This window comes from Nuphar pumila, chromosome 1 (genome assembly GCF_984573655.1).
Source record: "Nuphar pumila chromosome 1, dmNupPumi1.hap1.1, whole genome shotgun sequence".
NCBI lineage: Eukaryota > Viridiplantae > Streptophyta > Magnoliopsida > Nymphaeales > Nymphaeaceae > Nuphar > Nuphar pumila.
The window spans coordinates 176013779-176035471 of NC_143249.1; the positions used below are offsets into that span (position 1 = coordinate 176013779).

At 35.7% G+C, this 21693-nt stretch overlaps 1 protein-coding gene across 1 annotated transcript in view; it reads left to right on the forward strand.

Moving 5' to 3' along the window:
- LOC149851354 (uncharacterized) overlaps positions 1-21693 on the forward strand; it is an 87741-nt gene that overhangs the window by 34670 nt on the left and 31378 nt on the right. The window lies entirely within an intron of this gene.

A 21693-nucleotide genomic window follows, 5' to 3' on the forward strand; every position in this document is an offset into this window, starting at 1 on the left:
ATTGAACATCTCAAGTGATGTTGAATCTATGTAGAACCATCTGATTATGTTCTATTAACCTTTTAAGGTTATAAAAGTTTGTGGCTATGTCACAGGGATATGCCCTTTTGCGCACTGTACCCATGCCGAACGGATACAGTTCGGATGGGTATGGATACAGGTCGATACAGTTCCGATACAGACAGGATACAGTCAAACTGTATCCATCACGGTTTGACCGTATCCAACAAGTTTTTGTCTCTACCAGAGCGTATTATTTGGCTAAGACTCTCATAAATCCCTACCTTTTTTTGTCTATAACCATATTTGATTCATTTGGCCATCAATTTTAGGCCAAACAGTTGGTCAAACACTATAGAATTAAAACTAAAATAATTGACTCCAATGTGGATAAAATTTACATCTCCGTTCAGATCATTTAAATCCTGTTCTTAGTTGTCAAAGGCGGTAAATGATGCCTAGGCGGGGCCTAGGCGGACTAGTAGGTACCCCAACAACAACAACTACGCCTTCATCCCAAAACAATTGGGGTCGGCGATATGAACCAAAAAAGAAAATCATTCTGGGTCTTCCACATGAATCCTTCTCCTCCAATCATTTCTATCCAATGCCATGTCCTCGGTGAGGTTCAAAGCATTCATATCCTTTCCTATCATCTCCATCCATGTCTTCCTAGGCCTACCCCGACCTCTTTTAACTAATATATTTTCCCATTTCTCCATCCTTCTAACTGGAGCATCATTAGGCCTTCGCCGAATATGCTCAAACCACCATAAACGATTTTCTCTTTATTTTATTTTCAATGGGATGATGTTATTGTAATGAAATATGCGGAAGAATCCAAGAATGCTAAAGCATTCACTATGTCCAACATGGAAAAATGCAACAAGCATAAGAGAGGAAATCCACTAAGGGATATACGAAGGGCCTTATAAAAAGGCTACACACATGAAAAATAATATCTCTTTTATTGAAGAGGAGCTCTCAAGAGCAATACAACATACAAGGGGGGTTCCCCCTATTTATAAGAAAAGGAGACCAAAGGGGCTCCCAATAGAGTCGTTGGGAGCCCCCAACGGTCACAATTGTGACCGTTGGGGGCCCCAACGACTCCATTGTGGGGCCCCTTTTGGTATCCCAAAAAGCAATTTTAGAAAATAAAAAACAAAAATTAAAAAACAAAAAAATGAAAGAAATAAAACAAGTACCCCTATTGGGTACTTGTGAAAAGACCATAATACCCCTATCGGGTATTATGGTGAATACATCTATAAATACATCTATATTTATATATATAGATGTATTATTACATATGTCTTAACACCCCCCCTCAAACTTTACGGGGAGATAACCGAAAGTTTGCCAAGAAGGAACAAGAAGCGAGGAGCAGGCAGGGCTTTGGTAAAGAAATCTGCAAGTTGATATTCTGAAGTGACATATGGCAGTGTAACTGTCCCACGAAGATATTCATCACGTACATAATGACAGTCCATTTCAATATGTTTAGTCCTCTCATGGAATGTGTGGTTGCTGGCAATATAGATGGCACTTTTGTTGTCGCAACAAAGCTTCAAAGCACCGGTAATTTCAACTCCCATATCTTGAAGAAGACTTCGAAGCCACACAAGCTCCATTGTAGTAGTTGCCATAGCCCTGTATTCTGCTTCAGTAGACGACAATGAGACTTTCTGCTGTTTCTTGCATCTCCAAGCAATTAGCGAATCTCCTAAGAAAACACAAAAGCCAGTAGTTGAGATTCGATCATTTGGGTTTCCTCCCCAGTCAGCATCAGTATAAGCCAGTAAATCTAAGGAAGAAAGTGAGGATAGGAATAGCCCTTTAGTCGAAGTATTTTTGATGTATCGAATGATCCGAAGCACAACACTCATATGCACAAATGTAAGAGCATGCTGAAATTGGCTTGCAGAGTGCACAGCATGAGCAATATCGGGCCTGGTGATAGTCAGATAGGTGAGGGAGCTGATGAGTTGTCTGTAAGGCGTAGGATCATCCAACAGAACTCCATCCTCCAGTCGTAGTTTAGCATTGATAACCTTGGGTGTCTCCACCTTTTTGTCATCTGAAATCCCAGATTTGGAACATATGTCTGCAGCAAGCTTCATCTGTGACAATATATACCCTCGAGGAGAGTATGCTACTTTTATACCAAGAAAGTACTTGAGAAAACCCAGATCAGACATATCAAAATTATGTTTTAACATGGTTTTAACATTAAGAATACCACTTTCATCATTGCCAGTGATGATCATATCATCAACATAAAGCAGAAGGATGATGATGCTATTACCTGCACGTTTAACAAAAAGAGCAGTGTCAGTATAACATGAATGAAATCCCAATTGTAACATGATAGCACTAAATCTATCATACCAAGCCTTAGGGGCTTGTTTAAGACCATATAGAGCTTTTAATAATCGAAGAGTTTGACCTTGGTTAACACTAATTCCCGGCGGAGGGTCCATATATACTTCTTCATTCAACTGACCATTAAGAAAGGCATTTTTAACATCTAATTGAAATATAGGCCATTTCTTAGATGATGCTACAACAATTAGAGTTATAACGCTTGTCATGCGAGCCACGGGGGCAAAAGTCTCGTCATAATCGATGCCATATTCTTGTGAATATCCCTTAGCAACTAATCTAGCTTTATAACATTCTAGGGAACCATCACTTTTTGTTTTGACTTTGTAGACCCACCGACATCCTATAGCTTTTTTATTTGAAGGAAGTTGAACTATTTCCCAAGTTTTAGCCTTATTTAAAGCATCTAGTTCAACTTTCATTGCTTCAACCCAATGAGGAATATTTTTTGCTTGATTATAATGAGAAGGTTCATAGTAAGAATGCAAGGCTATTAGACAAGCTCTATAGTTAGGTGAGAGGGTTTCATATGAGACAAACCTATTAGGTGAAATCGATTCTCTAGAAGATCGCCTAAAGGGGGTTTCTTCTAGGGATTCATCAAGCCGCAAGAATTTTTCTAAAGCACTAATAGGTTGTGCTTCCTCACGCCGAGTGTATACTTGGAGATTGTCACCATTAGTTGGTGATACATCATTATCACGAGAATCATGAGTATTTTCTAAAAATTCTGGATGACTCAAAGAGTCATCATTGGAGTCTTCTAAAAGATCATTATTAACATATAATCAATTTCATTTGGTTTTTCCAATATTTCAAATCCATTTTCATCTTCTAAAAAGGTCACATCTTTGGAGACAAATAACTTATTGTTTTTAAAGTCAAAGCATCTATAGCCCTTTTGATTTTCACCATATCCTAAAAATACGCATTCTATGGCTTTCGGTGACAATTTATCTCTTTTATGTAAAAGAACAAAGCATTTACACCCAAAAATACGAAGACGATTGTAGTCGGGTGTCATATTAAAAAGTTTTTCGTAAGGAGAGATATTGTTCAATTTTGAAGATGACATTCTATTGATTAAGTAGGTGGAGGTTAACACGGCTTCGGTCAAAAAACTTTTAGGAATATTTTTAGAAATGAGCAAGGATCTAGTGGTTTCTAAAATATGTCTATGTTTTCTTTCCGCTAGACCGTTTTGTTGAGGAGTTCTTGGACAAGATTTTTGATGACAAATGCCATGTTGTTTCAAATATGATTGAAACTCATTTGATAAGTATTCTCCACCCGAATCGGATCTAAGAATGGATATTTGACTTTGAAATTGATTTTGAACTTTTGCATGGAATTCTTTGAAGAAGTTAAAAACTTCCGATTTTTGGTTAAGAAAATAAATCTATACATATCTAGTATAATCATCAATAAAGGTAACATAATATGAATAACCACCTTTGGATAGAACCGGAGATGGTCCCCATACATCGGAATGCACCAATTCAAAAGGTCTTGTTGTCACAAAGGTTCTACTAGGAAAAAGAATAGACTTCATTTTTCCAAAAATGCAATCTTTGCAATTGATATTTTTTTCTTTACAAAACTTGTTTCCAAAAGGAGAAAGATACATTTTAGAGTAACTTGGATGTCCAAGCCTTTTATGTCAAGTTTCAATATTTTTGTCTTGGACATAAGTACAAAATGAGGTATTTGGAAGCATTAAGTTATCCATAAAATAAAGATCTTCCTTCCTATGGCCTTGCCCAATCCGCTTCCCGGATCGGAGATCCTGCACAAAGCACCCTTGGGATGAGAAAGCTATTTCACATCCATGGTCGGCAATTTGAGAAACGGAAAAGAGGTTAAGATTTAGTTTAGGAACTATTCTAACTTTTGGAACAAGAAAATTTTGAACATTTTTAGAATCAAGAGTTCCAATACCATTTATTTTGAGAAAAGTTCCATCGGTCGTAGAGACACAAGACATTTTTGAATTGGTGTGCACGTTGGTTAATGCATTTTTATGAGGAGTCATATGAAAAGAGGCTCCGGAATCTAAAATCCAAGAGTACGTACCGGGAGGTGATGATGAGGCAATGGCGGCACCGGAGGTGGAAGAAGTAGCTTTTAGAATTTGTTGGAGAGCCAAGGAGATTTGACCAAGAGTATCTTTGAGATCCCCGTTCTTGCCTTCATCTTCTTTGGTGGATGATTCTTCAACGAAAGCCATCTTTGGCTTGAATGCCCCATTTAGCTTTGGGCAAACAGGTTTAATATGTCCCGGCTCATAACAATGATGACATATAATCATTTTTCTTCCACCACTCCCTTGTTTACCAAAATGAGGTGGTTTGTAGGTTTTAACATGATTGTCGGGTTTAGATACGGCAAGAACTTCATTTATGCTTTTACCCATGCTATGCCTAGTCTCTTCTTGAGTAATCTCGGCAATAGCCTCTTCTAAAGGAGGAAACATAGATCTATGAAGAAGTGAGGATCTAACTTGTTCAAATTCGGGACGAAGCCCAAATAAAAATTGAAACAATCTATCTTGTTCAATTTGTTTTTGTCTTAATACCACATCCTTCATAGCCACCCATTTAGGCTCTAAAAGAGCCAATTTATCCAACAAAGGATTTAGAGCACTATAATAGTCTTGTAAGCTCATGTCACCTTGTTTTGTGGTTCTCACTTTTTCTTGCAAGAAATACGCTCTTGCAAGATCCTTTTGGGTAAACATACCTTTCATAAAAAACCAAGCTTCATTTGCCCAGCGGAATTTTGCAATATTTGCACATACCTTAAGTTCGACGTTATTCATAAACCATGCTAGGATTTTTGCATGGTTGCTCTCCCAATCTTCCATTTGGTGATGATAATCTTCTATGGCCTTGAGACGAGCATCACCTTCAAGTGCTTTCTCTTGATCTTCTTCCATCTTTGTGAGCTTAAGTTGGGGTTCCGGAACGGTTCCCATTACATAACCCCAAAGCTTCTTGCCTTTGAGATTATTCTCCATTGCGGATGCCCACATCATGTAATTTTTCCCATTGAGCTTGAATGATAGATCGATCTTGACTTTCATTGCTACAAAATGTAGATGTAAAAAAAAGGAAGTAGAGAGAGACACGATTTTACCTTAGAAGATCGTATGGCTCTGATACCATGTAATGAAATATGCGGAAGAATCCAAGAATGCTAAAGCATTCACTATGTCCAACATGGACAAATGCAACAAGCATAAGAGAGGAAATCCACTAAGGGATATACGAAGGGCCTTATAAAAATGCTACACACATGAAAAATAATATCTCTTTTATTGAAGAGGAGCTCTCAAGAGCAATACAACATACAAGGGGGGTTCCCCCTATTTATAAGAAAAGGAGACCAAAGGGGCTCCCAATAGAGTCGTTGGGGGCCCCAACGACTCCATTGTGGGGCCCCTTTTGGTATCCCAAAAAGCAATTTTAGAAAATAAAAAACAAAAATAAAAAAACAGAAAAATGAAAGAAATAAAACAAGTACCCCTATTGGGTACTTGTGAAAAGACCATAATACCCCTATCGGGTATTATGGTGAATACATCTATAAATACATCTATATTTATATATATAGATGTATTATTACATATGTCTTAACAGTTATTGTTGGACTAGTAGGTACCCCAATTAAAAAAACAAAAAATATACAAAACATGTAAACAAACTGCTAAAATTAATAACAAACATGTATACGACATAAAATCAATCGAACAATAAGCAGTAGACAAAACACATGTCGTCGAACACGGTAAAGCAATTATATTAAATAACATGCTAAAAAAATTAAGAATAAATGAACAATGAATAAACCAACCATACAACTAACAATGTAAATAAACAATATACAAAAAATAAAATCATGTATACAAAAAAATTAACAACAATAGACATAAAATAAACAATAGACAAATAAGAAGAAGAAATGAACAAAACATGCAATTGAAGCCTTAACAATATTAAATTCACATCCAAGTCATACAAAATGTCATAAGTCGAGATAACTAAAAACATCACATGCTAATCTTCATCTCTAAACTATAAAGATTCTAAAACTAAATTATATAGGCCAATAATTAGGACAGAAAATCCTCATTGTTGCATCCAACAGTCGCGCCACCATCTCTTTATATTGGTGCCTGTTTTGGAAAGTGAAGTTAATTGAGTTTGATGAGGTGGGTCATCATCATCATCTTCAGAATATGGAACAATGGTTGAAATTCCTTCTTTGCATTTTTGCAATCTTCTTCTTCTTTCAATTCTTTTTAGTTCAGCAATAACATCATCACGAGAAGTAATAATAGATGGAGAATGACATGGAAGTACAAATTGATGAAGACCTACAATATGTTGCTTAAATCTATATAGTCTACCTCTAATAATAGCACCACAAAACACACATCTCAATGACCCTGGTATGTTATCAATGTTTTTGCAGTATTGTCATGCAGTATCATCTCTATGACATGAACTTGAAGTCGACATCGAAAAATCTAAAATAAAGCACAACTAATTAACCACCAAATAAAAATATTGGCATACAAATATTCGGCAATAAATCTACACACATATCAAACTTAACTAATAACTACAGATCTGCCTACCACGGCAAATATGTAGCACATTTAAATACATATTTGCAAATATATAGTACATTTAACATTATAGGTGCATTCAAGTCTAAATAGTCAAATCTAAACTGATATATGTCTAATGGGTAAAGGTCAAATAACCTCAATAAGTTTACAATAACAACTTAACAAGTCTAAAATAGTCAAATCCAAAATGATGTCTAAAAGGTAAGGGTCAAAGAACCCCAATAAGTTTACAATATCAAAAAGTCAAATCAACAAGCTAGTCCAATGCTCTCGACTCTTGACTCTAATGGATCTAATCTATGTCACACAGACTCTTCTAACAGGGCACTGCACTCACACCCAGGGGGGTGCGGTGTTAAATTATGTATATATAAATATATATATATATACATATACTTATATATATACATTTGTATATAATATATATAAGTATATATACGTATATATGTATATATACATAATAATATAGTTTTTTCCTGTTTTGTATAAACCAAAAACCCGATAGGGGTGTTTTGGTAATTTCATATGTACTTTTTGTTTTTTTACCTTTTTTTTTCCCCTTTTTCTTTTTCTTTTTTTTTTATTTTGCTGTTTTTACTTTTTGGAACCATAAAGGGGCCCCACCTATCTAGTCGTTGGGGCCCCAACAGTCATATTTATGACCGTTGGGGCTCCCAACGACTAGAAGGGAGCCCCCTTTATGGTCCTCCTTTAGTGCTCTCCTCCCCTATATAAAGAGGAGGTTCCCCCTTGTAATTGTATGGGTTTTTCACCCTTCTCTTCTTTTCTTCAATAAACTCCAACTTATGACTTTAAGTCATTTTCTATTTTTGAGAGTTTTGTGTGTGCACATTTGATGCTTGTGTTCTTGGCTCTAGTGGTCACTCTTAAAGAGTGCCTTTTGCTCTATTGGTGCTTCTGCCTCTTTTCATTACATGGTATCAGAGCTCGGTTGGTGATTGGGCTTTTCTTTTGTCATCTTGGAACGCGTGCCTCTCATAGTTTTGAAGAAAGGAAGTATATTTGGTGCCGATGGAACGTGACTCTAAAGTGGAGCTTTCTTTTAAGCTAAATGGGTCCAACTATCTCATGTGGACCTCCGCTATGGAAAATCATCTAAGAGGTAAGAAACTTTGGGGCTTTGTTATGGGAACTACTCCCGAACCCTCTCTTGTTCTCACCAAAATTGAAAATGAGGTTGAAAAAGCTTTAGATGGCGATGAGCGCATCAAAGCCATTAATGAACATCAATCCAAAATTGGGGATTGGGAAAGTAACCATGCCAAAATTTTGGCATGGTTTATGAACAATGTAGATCTTAAAAATTGTGCTAATATTGCCAAATTTAGAAGGGCCAATGAGGCTTGGTTTTTCCTTAAGGGTATGTATACCCAAAAGGATCTTGCTCGACAATTTTTTTGTCAAGAAAAAATCCGTTCCACCAAACAAATGGATATGAGTATTCGGGACTATTTTAGCTCTCTAACCCCTCTTTGGGATGAGCTTGCCCTTCTTGAGCCTAAATGGGTTGCTCCACAAGATATTAAGCTAAAAAGGGAACAAATTGAAAATGAACACTTTTTTCAATTCCTTCATGGACTTCGCCCGGAATTTGAACAAGTAAGGGCATCTCTTCTCCATAGAAGCAAAGCCCTACCTATTGAAGATGCCCTTGCCGAGATATGTCAAGAAGAAACTCGACTTGGCTTGAGCATTAAGAGTGATGAAGTTTTGGCCGTTACTAGGCCCGGATCGAATGTTAAAGCATATAGACCTCCCAACTTTAACAAAAATAGCAATGGGCCTAGAAAGGGAATTATATGCCATTATTGTAATGAACCGGGGCACATTAGACCAGTTTGTCCAAAGCTTAAAGGAAAGGTTGCCGCGGTTGGAGAAAATTCTCCAAAGAAGGAAGAAAGTACCAAAGAAGGAGATATCAAAGAAACTCTTAATCATATCTCCGAAGTTCTCCAACACCTTCTCAAGTCTTCTCCTTCAACATCCGGAGCCGCCATCGCCTACTCTTCATCACCTCCAGGTATGTGGATACTAGACTCTGGTGCTTCTTTTCATATGACATCTCATAAAAACTCTCTTTCAAATGTTTTTTCCGAACCCATGTCCTTCTATGTTTCAACGGGTGATGGAACATCATTGAAAATTGAAAGTATTAGAACACTTGACTTCAAAAATTCTCAAAACTTTTTCGTTCCTAAAGTAAGAATCGTTCCAAAAATTAATTTAAATCTTTTTTCCGTTTCCCAAATCACCGATCATGGATGCCAAGTCTCTTTCTCACCTAAAGATTGCACCGTGCAGGATCTCCAGTTAGGGAAGCTGATTGGGCAAGGCCATAGAAGGGGTTCATGAAAAGAGTGAAGAGCAAGTAGGCATGATCTCTTTTTGACGCTTCCATCTAAGTCATCTTGCAATCTTGTAAAAGACAAAAGTATTGGAATTTGACATGAGAGACTTGGTCATCCAAATTTTGTAAAAATGTCTCTTTTTCCTTTTTTGAACAATACTTGTAAAGACAATCACATGACTTGTAAAAATTGCATTTTTGGGAAATTTAAAGCTACTCCATTTCCTCAAAGAAGTTACTTTACCACTCGGCCATTTGAACTTGTTCATTCTGATGTGTGGGGACCCTCCCCTATTTTGTCTAAAGGAGGTTTTTCGTATTATGTGGTCTTTATTGATGACTTCACTCGATTTACGTGGATATACTTCCTAAGTCGCAATTCCGAAGTCTTCTCATTTTTTAAAGAATTTCATGCAATGGTTAAAAATCAATTTTTGGGAAATCTATCTATTCTTAGGTCCGATTCGGGAGGTGAATATATGGCTAATGATTTTCAAAGCTACTTAAAAGAAAATGGAATTTGTCATCAACGTTCTTGTCCCAACACTCCGCAACAAAATGGTCTTGGGGAAAGAAAGCATAGGCACATAATAGAAACTACAAGAACATTATTGATTTCAAAAAATATCCCAAAATCCTTTTGGGCCGAAGCGGTTCTAACCTCAACATATCTCATCAATAGAATCCCTTTATTCTCTTTGAAAAATCTTTCTCCATTTGAAAAACTTTACAATATGTCTCCCGACTATAAAAGATTAAGAATTTTTGGATGTAAATGCTTTGTTTTAACTCGCAAAAATGATAAACTTTCTCCTAGGGATATTGAATGTATTTTCTTGGGATATGGCGAAAAACAAAAAGGATATCGATGTTTTGACATGCTTAAGAATAAACTTTATATCTCAAAAGATGTCACATTCCTCGAAGAAGAAAATGGTTTTTCGCACCAACCAAATGAAAATATTGACTATTCCTTTTTATTTGACTTGTTACCTCAAGAAAACATCATAGATGATCATGTTGATCCTAGTGAACCCCTTAATGAAGATCTTGTTGAACATCCAAATAATGACCAAAACTTAGAAGAAAATGCTTCAAGACAAATACAAGTCTACTCTAGAAGGAATGAAAGAAATCCTCCTTGTGCCCTTGAAAGATTTTCTCAAAGTGAGTCGATAGAAGAGACCTCTCAAAGAAGATCAAATCGTATTCCCAAGATACCAAATAGATTTGTTTCTTATGACTCTTTTTCTCCTAACTTTCGAGCATGCCTACTTGCTCTTCACTCTTTTCATGAACCATCTCATTACAATGATGCTAAACAATATGCTCATTGCAATGAAGCTATGGAACTTGAGCTTGATGCCCTTAAAAGGGCGCAAACTTGGGAAATCATTGATCCTCCCAATGGCAAGAAACCCATGGGATGTAGATGGGTGTTTAAAGTAAAAACTAAGAGTGATGGTTCATTAGAAAGATATAAGGCTAGGTTGGTAGCCAAAGGATATGCCCAAGAGTATGGGGTAGATTATGATGAAACTTTTGCCCCAGTTGCTCGAATGACTAGTGTTCGAGCTCTTATTGCTATAGCTTCTGTTAAAAAATGGCCAATCTTTCAACTTGATGTTAAAAATGCCTTCTTGAATGGTAATTTAAATGAAGAAGTTTATATGGAACCGCCTCCAGGTATGAATTTAAATGGAAAAGTTTTAAAATTAAAAAAGACTTTATATGGACTTAAGCAAGCTTCTAAAGCTTGGTATGGCAGGTTTAGTAACGTATTAATCAATTTAGGTTTTTCTTCTTGCTATACTGACACTGCTCTTTTTGTTAAAAGGACAGGTGACTCCATTATTATGCTTCTGCTGTATGTTGATGATATGATCATCACTGGGAATGACAAAGAGGGAGTAAATGATGTTAAGTCTATGTTAAAAGATACTTTTGATATGTCTGACCTTAGTTATCTGAGATATTTTTTAGGAATTGAAGTGGCTTATTACGCGCGAGGATACATCTTATCTCAAATGAAGTTAGCTGCAAAAATTTGTACCAAATCAGGAATATCTGATGAAAAGAAAGTTGAGACTCCCGAAGTTATCAATGCGAAACTAAGACTTGAAGATGGTGTTCTTCTTGAAGATCCAACTCCCTACCGTCAATTAATTGGATCCCTCACCTATCTATCCATCACACATCCAAACATAGCTCATGCGGTTCATGCAGCGAGCCAGTTTCAGCACGCACCTACTATGGTTCATATGGCGGCCGTAATGAGAATTGTGCGATATATCAAAAATACCATCTCCAAGGGACTCTTCTTATCCTCTTCCTCATCTCTTGAATTGACTGCTTTTACTGATGCTGACTGGGGAGGAAACCCCAATGATCGTATCTCAATTACGGGTCTTTGCATTTTTTTAGGTGAATCTCTTATCTCGTGGAGATGCAAGAAGCAGCAGAAGGTCTCATTATCATCTACTGAAGCTGAATATCGAGCTATGGCAATGACAACCATGGAAATTGTGTGGCTCAAATGTCTCCATGGTGACATGGGCGTTCCCATTTCCACTCCCACCAAGCTCTGTTGTGATAACAAGAGTGCGATATACATTGCCAGCAATCACACCTTTCATGAGCGGACCAAGCATATCGAAATGGATTGCCATTATGTTCGAGACGAATATCTCAAAGGGACCATCACATTGCCATATGTCACTTCAGAGTATCAACTGGCTGACTTCTTCACCAAGGCGCTCCCAACTCCACGATTCATGTTTCTTTTTGGCAAACTTTCGGTCTTCTCCCCGTAAAGTTTGAGGGGGCATGTTAAATTATGTATATATAAATATATATATATATACATATACTTATATATATATACATTCGTATATATATAAGTATATATACGTATATATGTATATATACATAATAATATAGCTTTTTCCTGTTTTGTATAAACCAAAAACCCGATAGGGGTGTTTTGATAATTCCATATGTACTTTTTGTTTTTTTACCTTTTTTCTTTTTTCCCCTTTTTCTTTTTCCTTTTTTTTATTTTGCTGTTTTTACTTTTTGGAACCATAAAGGGGCCCCACCTATCTAGTCGTTGGGGCCCCAACAGTCATATTTATGACCGTTGGGGCTCCCAACGACTAGAAGGGAGCCCCCTTTATGGTCCTCCTTTAGTGCTCTCCTCCCCTATATAAAGAGGAGGTTCCCCCTTGTAATTGTATGGGTTTTTCACCCTTCTCTTCTTTTCTTCAATAAACTCCAACTTATGACTTTAAGTCATTTTCTATTTTTGAGAGTTTTGTGTGTGCACATTTGGTGCTTGTGTTTTTGGCTCTAGTGGTCACTCTTAAAGAGTGCCTTTTGCTCTATTGGTGCTTCCGCCTCTTTTCATTACATGCGGCACTTGGACACAACTTCTTTTGTGTTAGGTGAAGTCAACCACACTGAGGTCCATTTCTATCCAAAAGTAGATTCAGTTAACCTTAATCAAGTCCATTTTTATCTATCTATCTATCTATATCTATATCTATATATATATATATATATATATATATATATATATATATATATATATATATATATATATATATATATATATATATATATACTGCCCGCACCCCCACACCCAAGTTTTTTTAAAGTGCCGCATCTGCACCCGCACCCGCACCCGCATCTACACCCACATCTATGTGACATAGAATCTAATCCTTATATGATGAACTTGAAAGTCCATCGTCATCATCTGAATCATATTCATCAATATATTGATCATCTTTCTTCAGAATTGCAGAACTAGCTTTTTCCTCTCCTTCTTTCATCCTCACCACCTTTTCTTTGTTCGATCTTTTTTTCCCTATGTCTTGTGTAGCATGAGTTTTTGCCCCCTTATGCCTTGACGCTCAAGATGTCTTATCAACAAGAAACCATATAAGTGAAGTGTCATCTTCAAAGACCACTTCATCTTCACTTGGCCACTTATCTTTTTCATCGACTTCTCTTAAAATAATGGGGTTGATGAGATCTTTTTTGCTCATTGGCTTCTCATATCTTCGCTTCAATCTCCGATTATATTGCACAAAAACTAAAGTATTCAACTTTTTGTGCAAAAGTTGGTTTCTTTTTTTATATGAATCGACAAAAAAAAGTTAAAATATATAAAAATTAACAAATATTGTTTAGTAGTAAATAATAGTTTACCACTTCAAAAGTACTCTAATTATGTTCGCAACTGGATGCACTACATGTGAGGCTAAAATCCAAACAACAAAGGTCTGGAGCTAGGGACAACCAATGCCAAAGGAAATCCATCAATCCACTATAAAGAAAAAATATCAAATTAAATGTAATTAAAGTATATAAGCTATAAAAATAATGCAAAGCTAAAGTTATACGAAATTTAATAAATTTACCTGGCAAATACACTTTTCTTTTCTTCTTTGCTGACTCCATGGCAAAAGACCCACTAGCATTTCTATATTTTATCAGTTGATCTACTAATTCACTTTGATCGTCTTTACTTCGAACAAGACAATTAATGAAATGATACAAGCCATTTTGTCTTATCATTTGACTTGATATTTGCATACTCATAATATATAGCTGGATTCATATATAAGTTTGTTGCATGTAAAGGTTTATGCAATTGATTACATCATCTTCTATCGATTATGTCCCAAACTGGGTCATATCTTCCTTCATCATTGCGCAAATTTACCTATCAACTAAAAGAATTGAAAGTAACCAATATAAAAGCTAAGTTAAAACTTAAAAACTAAATTTACACTTAGTAGAATACAAAAAACTTAAATTATACCTTTATTTTCTCCTTTGCACAATTCATTTTTTTGTATATGTAACCCATAGCAAGGCTTTTCATCAGTATCAACCATCCAAAACACATTAATTAAAGGAGCCATTGTTTTAAGAACATGACTCACCCCCTTCCAATTTTTTTTTTATCAAAACTATGCTTTCACATTTTTTACTCGTTGATGTTCTTAAGAAACTGCTTTTGGACCAATCATCTCCAACTAACATGGACCTCAATCCTTTTTTGGACTTGTATATGTTTTCAAGGATAGAAAATCGTATTAACAAACATTATTATTGCTGGCCTATGTAGGTCCCTCTGTGTTTAGGGTCTCATCATACTCAACACTTGATTATGCTTATACTTGCTTTGCTTCTTTAAGGACCTTTAAATATTGCAACTCCTATATCTTCCAACATCAAATCCACACAATGTACAACACAAGGAGTCTAAAACAAGTGTTTTTTTCTCCATCGACATTTTACCAGAATGCATTATTAGTAACAACTTGGATACCATTTTCTTCACTAACTTCTTCAACATTCTCATTCAACATTAAAAAATAGAAAATATGCATCTTTAACTTCATAAGATGCATCAATTGATTTTCAAAACATTGTACCTAAAGGAAAATTAACCAAGAAATTAATAAGTGTCCGACCCTTAGTATTAGTCTATCCATTCGATATTATTCTACATTCATATTTGGCCTAATGCACTTTGTATTGGTCCAAAAACTCACTTGTTTTCATAATTTCTTTAGCCAAAATTGGCTCTCGCAACTCGTGGTATGATGGAGCCTTTATTGTAGGTCCAAATTGACCTATGGCTTTCATCGTACTGTGAAAGGAAGACAACTTTGATGTATGAAAAGGTATTTTCGTTTCGTAAAACCACCTACCAATGTATTGACACACTATATCCCTTTCTTCTTTCTTGAAGCGGTTCTCTAGCGTGGTTTATTTTAATCCATTGTTGTTTCCTTGCCTTCCTTTCTTTGAATCACCTCAAAAGTATAAATTCGTAAGTCATTTTGCTTGTGGTGGTTTCAAGCCAAAGGTACTACTCGGCTGCCCCTCCATATGCGAAAATGCATATCCTTCACCTGAATCTGAAGCTGAGAACATGTATTCAGACCTCCCTTTGTAACAATCCCAACTAATTCTTGCAAAAATAGTAGATTTTTTTTAAACACTTGCAAAAACAAACCTAAGGATCCGGGGTCTCATATTTAATATACTAAACCACAAACAGATTGTGCATTGAATCAATGTAGAATAATCAACTTTATTAATCAATAAATAAATGTCCAGTAACTGGAACAATAAAATCGTCTATTATCTAATGAGCCACTCTGCCAAGGAACCCAGAGCTAGTTGCGAAAGGTTTGAAATCTCCAGTTAGCAAGTCAATCCATCACTGAGCACCCGGATCTGTAAAACAATTTTTGAAAACGGGTAAAAACCAAAGTTTTTTGTACGAATTCCTTTAAAAATTCAAACAATAAGAAAATAGCATAAACCAAATTCATTCATACTTTTAGAGAAATATCACAATAACAATTTACCACAAACAACTTACCATTCAAGCATTTGACAAAACATCATGCAATAACAAATATCATTCGGAACATAATAAGCATGAATGTGTGAACTAATGCAGAATAGTAAAGATGCATGATTCAATGCATATGCATAAATAACTATTAGGTTATTTATCAAAGTTACTTTTGCATGCATGTCCCTATTAAATGCACATAAATTTTAGTTTCCGCTTTTTCTTAAACCTGCGGATACTCAAAACGGGCACAAGTTTCCGAAGTCCAAGTTAAGTTTTCAGTTGTAGCTTAACACATAATTTGTATTTTATTACTGGGTTTTACACTTGTTCCTTGACCTACATCAGGAATCAACACCATCCATCAGAACATTAGAAATCAACATCTAATGTCAGGACATTAAGGAAATCAGTATCTACTAACGCCACTTTCTTGGTACACCAATAATTACAGTTGAGTCAACAACAGTAATCCCAGGCAAAGTGGCTGAATTTCTATAAAATTGTGGTCGGGAGGTGAAGCATCATATCGAGTTTAGGAGCATAACCGTACACAGAGTTTTAGTATCCTCAGTTTTTTCAAAACCGCTATCCAAGATTCTCACACTGTGGAAAGGACATCAAGGAAGAGATTAATTATATTATTTGGTCTCTTTTATACTTTTTAAACAATTTTAGGTTCTTTACACAAGAATCATTTTGCGAATCAACATGCAAAACCAATTTTCAGGCCCTGACCAACATAATTTAACAATGTAATTAATTTAGGAAAACTAATAATTTTCAAAAATAAATTTTGTAATGCATAAATAAAATCAACACATCAGAGCAACACATGCTCCTGGCCTACACGACCCGCAATGGTTCACATCTGACCACAAAAGCATCTCATAAGTGATTTATGCGTCTTTTGTAAAATTTTAGTGAACATGCAACACACACCTTGTTTCAAAACATGTTCACAATGCGCATTCAAACACACAACATGAATCCGCATAAAGCCAATTGTATACACATGCGAACATATGCTTGCAACCCACATTATTATGATCTATTTTATGCATAAACACCAAACATGCATATGATCATATTTATGCATACATCAAAATAATCTTCATGTTCATGCATATGGTATGTACATTTACAACTTGGTATTCGAAGGCACAAGTAGGCATAATAAAAACACATCAGATATATATATTTCTGCAGCAACACTATTCAGGATCAACATCCTAAATAATGCAAACCCAACACATTGCCAATCTGATCCGATTGCAAACACCCAACATAATCGATAGTCTGATCAGATTGCACATGCAAAATCAGTGATAAACCTGATCAGATTGCACAAATATATGAACCGTGTTAAATCTGATCAGATTGCACCTGCACAACCAGTGCCAAATCTGATCAGGATTACACACACTAAGTACAGTGGCAGATCTGAAACTGATTCTCAAAATAACATACACAATATCACAATTTATGTAGAAAACTTACCTATTTCAGTAGTTTCAACATCTATATACTATCATTAGCATGTTGTCACAACACAACTATGTAAGTAGCAACACGTTGTCAACAGCCTGAAAATTACTGCATAACTATGCCCAACGACCTGCTCTCAACATGTCGTTGCTACACGAATGTGAGCAGCAACATGCTGTCAGCAACATGTTGTTGCATAAATATGCACAACATAATGTTGACAACATGCCGTCACTGCTCGAATATGTTATTGCTGTATAAATATGCATAGCAGCATGCGCCTGCTGTCAACATCAGGTTATTGTTGCACAAATGTGCAGCAATGTGCTGCCCATAACAGCATATAGAACCACATATATATGCAACGGATGTCAGTCCACGAATTAACATGAAATCAAATCAGATAATAGGCCACAAGATAACATGTAATCAGGTCTAATAACATCTAATAAAACACTTATAATCAGATTTGGTCACAACTAACAAAACATGTAATCATATTGATCACGACCAACATAATTGCATATATGTGAATCTAATAACAATCATCAAATAATAGAAAAATCAGGTTTGATAACAGACCACAAAATAACATGTATTCAAATATGATAATAGTCAACAACATAACATAAAAATCGGATTCGATAATAGTCATTATAAAAATACATAGTTAAATCTGATGACAGTCATCGATATAGAAATGAAATGGGGATCTTCGAAACACGAGCTTAGATTAACAAGGGCAAGTGTCAAGAATGACACTAAAGCATAACCCTTAAAAAGGGTATAACTGGAAACAAAATAAAAATAAAAATGTATTCTTTATTGATATGAAAAACCAATTGCTTAAGAAGCATTGGAATAAAATACAAGAGGGGCTGCACCCCTTTATATACACAGCTGAAAGAGGACTCAATAGAGCTGTTGCGCACAGTCCACCAACTCTATTTAGAGCTGTTGGAATGTGTTAGTCCAACAACTCTATTGCTAGTCAAGTCTGGACAGGACTTGACTAGCAACAGTCATTCTAGTTCAAACTGAACTAGATGATATAAAGACAAAAAATAAAAATAAAGGAAAAAAATTACAGAAAAGAAAGAAATGAAAAATGTATTTATATATATAATATAATATTATTATATATACATATATGTACAGTTTTACATTTTAACACTCCCCCTCAAACTTACGGTACAATGAGCGAAAGTTTGTCTAAGAGAAAGTGAAATCGGGGAGCAGCGAGAGGCTTTGTAAAGAAGTCTGCTAACTAATATTCTGAAGTGACATATGGCAGATCAATTATCCCGTGTAGATATTCCTCTTTGACGTAGTGACAATCCATTTCGATGTGTTTGGTGCGTTCGTGGAATGTTCTGTTACTGGCAATGTAGATTGCACTTTTGTTGTCACAACACATTTGTGAAGCCTTTGTTGCTTCAGCTCCCATGTCAGCAAGCAGTCGTCGAAGCCAAACTACTTCCATGGTCGTGGTTGCCATGACTCTGTATTCAGCTTCGGTGGATGAGAGGGATACCTTCTGCTGCTTTTTACACCTCCACGAGATTAATGATTTCCCTAAAAAGACACAAAAGCCAGTGGTTGAGTGTCTGTTATTGGGATCACCTCCCCAATCAACATCAGTATATGCAATTAAATCAAGAGAAGAGGAGGAAGATAAGAAAAGTCCTCGTGAAAGAGAGGACTTGATGTATCTGATAATACGCATGACTGCTCCCATATGAACAGAAGTAGGAGCATATTGAAATTGACTTGCTGTATGAACATGTGCTATATCTGGTCTGGTAATGGATAGATAGGAAAGTGCCCCGACAAGCTGTCTGTAAGGAGTAGGGTCTGCAAAAAGTTCTCCATCATCAATCTTCATTTTAACATTAACAACTTCTGGAGTGTCAACTTTCTTATCATCAGTAATACCAGACCTGAAAACAATATCAAAAGCAAATTTAGTCTGAGATAATAAATATCCTCTAGGAGAATAAGCAACTTCAATGCCTAAAAAATATCTCAACAAGCCCAAATCAGTCATTTCAAAATGAGATTTAAGAAGTGTTTTGATTGTTTCAACTCCTTGTTTATCGCTTCCGGTGATGATCATATCATCCACATAGAGAAGAAGCACAATGATCCCTGCATGAGAATTCTTAATAAACAAAGCAGTGTCAGTTAAACAGAATTGAAAACCAATATCAATCATAACACGACTAAACCTATCATACCAAGCTTTTGGTGCTTGTTTAAGTCCATAAAGAGCTTTTTCTAAGCGAAGGACTTTACCCTTAGGAATACTTAGACCAGGAGGGGGTTCCATATATACTTCTTCAACTAGCTTTCCATTTAAAAAAGCATTTTTGACATCCATTTGAAAAATAGACCATTTTTTTATAGAAGCTAAGGCAATTAAGGTTCGGACAGTAGTCATACGAGCCACCAGAGCAAAGGTTTCTTCATAATCAATCCCATATTCTTGGGCATAACCTTTGGCTACTAAACGGGCTTTATATCTTTCAAGAGTACCATCACTCTTGGTTTTAATTTTATAAACCCATCGACATCCTATAATTTTCTTCCCTGGAGGAAGATCTTGAATATTCCATATAGAAGCATTTTCAAGTGCATCTAATTCAGCTTTCATGGCTTCTATCCATTTGATATCATTTTTTGCTTGAAAATATGTGGATGGTTCTTCATATGAGTGAATTAATGCAATAACTGCCCTATATGTGGGTGAGAAAGACTCGTATGATACAAACTTTCCTGGAGGCCTCGAGATTCGGGATGATTGTCTAGTTGGAATGTTAGAATATTTCTCAAGTGCACATGGAGGATTAGACTCTTGTCGCCTGGAATATTGAATACTAGTATCTCTATGAACTTCTTCATTTTCAACATTAAGATCAATAATTCTTTGATCATCATCAAAGTTACAGTCAAGGTCATATTCATCAGATGTTGATGTTAGATCTAGCAAAAAGGAGTACTCAGTGACGTCTTTTAATTTTCTAAAATCAAAGAAGCTCTCCTTTTCAAGAAAGGAAACATTTCTAGACACATATAATTTATTATTTTTGAAGTCAAAACATCTATAACCTTTCTGGTTTTCAGCATATCCTAAAAAGGCACAAGGAATCGCACGAGGGGAAAGTTTATCATTTTTGTCAGTAAATATGAAACATTTGCACCCAAATATTCTTAGTCTAGAGTAGTCTGGAGAAATGTTCATAAGTTTTTCAATGGGAGTGATATTTTGTAACGAAGAAGATGACATCCTATTAATGAGATAGGTGGCAGTTAAGGTAGCTTCTGCCCAAAAGTCTTTCGAGACTTGATTTGCTATTAATAAAGTCCTAGTGGTTTCTATAATATGGCGATGTTTTCGTTCTGCCAGTCCATTTTGTTGAGGTGTATAAGGACAAGATCTTTGATGTGTGATGCCATGCAATTTAAGATAATTTTGAAAATCTGTGGATAAAAACTCTCCCCCTGAATCTGTGCGAAAAATAGTAATATCATTTTGAAACTTGTTTTTAACCATATTATGAAAAGTTTGAAAGTATGAAAATACTTCAGACTTATGTTTGAGAAAGTACATCCACGTATGTCGGGAGAAATCATCGACAAAAATAACATAGTAAACAAATTCTCCTTTAGAAATTACTGGTGCAGGACCCCAAACATCCGAGTGTATTAATTCAAGTGGTCTTGAAGAGAAAAAGGTTCTGTTCTGAAATGGTAATCTTTTCATTTTGCCGAGAATACAATCTTTATAATCAAATGATTCAGAGTTACAAAATTTCCCTAGATTTGGAAAATGTTGGATTTTGGCTATATGTGGGTGACCAAGTCTCTTATGACACAATTCCAACTCTATTTTTTGAATATTATAACAAAAAGCTTTCTTCGGCATTTCCAAAAAATCCATGTAATAGAGTCCTCCTTCTATATGGCCTTCCCCAATCAGCTTGCCTGACTGGCGATCCTGTACCCAACAACCATGAGAAGAAAAAGAAATATTACACCCATAATCAGAAATTTGAGATACAGATAAAAGATTTATATTTAATTTGGGAACATGTCTAATTTCTGGAATAATTTTTTTTTTTTTTTTATAAATTTTTTCAAAATTTCCTATTCCTTCTATTTCAAGAGAAGTCCCATCAGCAGTAAAGACCTTTGACACACTTGTTTTATTTTTAACACATTTGGATAGTCTTTGATTATTTGGGGTCATATGAAAAGATGCACCAGAGTCAAGAAGCCAAGAAATTTTATCTAGATCAGAAAAAGATGAGGCTGCTGCGCCGGTTGAAGCTTCAGATGAGGAAGAGGCACCTTTGATGAGAGGCTGAAGAATCTCCATTAGTTGGGCCAGGGAAACTGGTGCATCCTGATCTTTAGGCTCCGATCCAGCAATTGCAA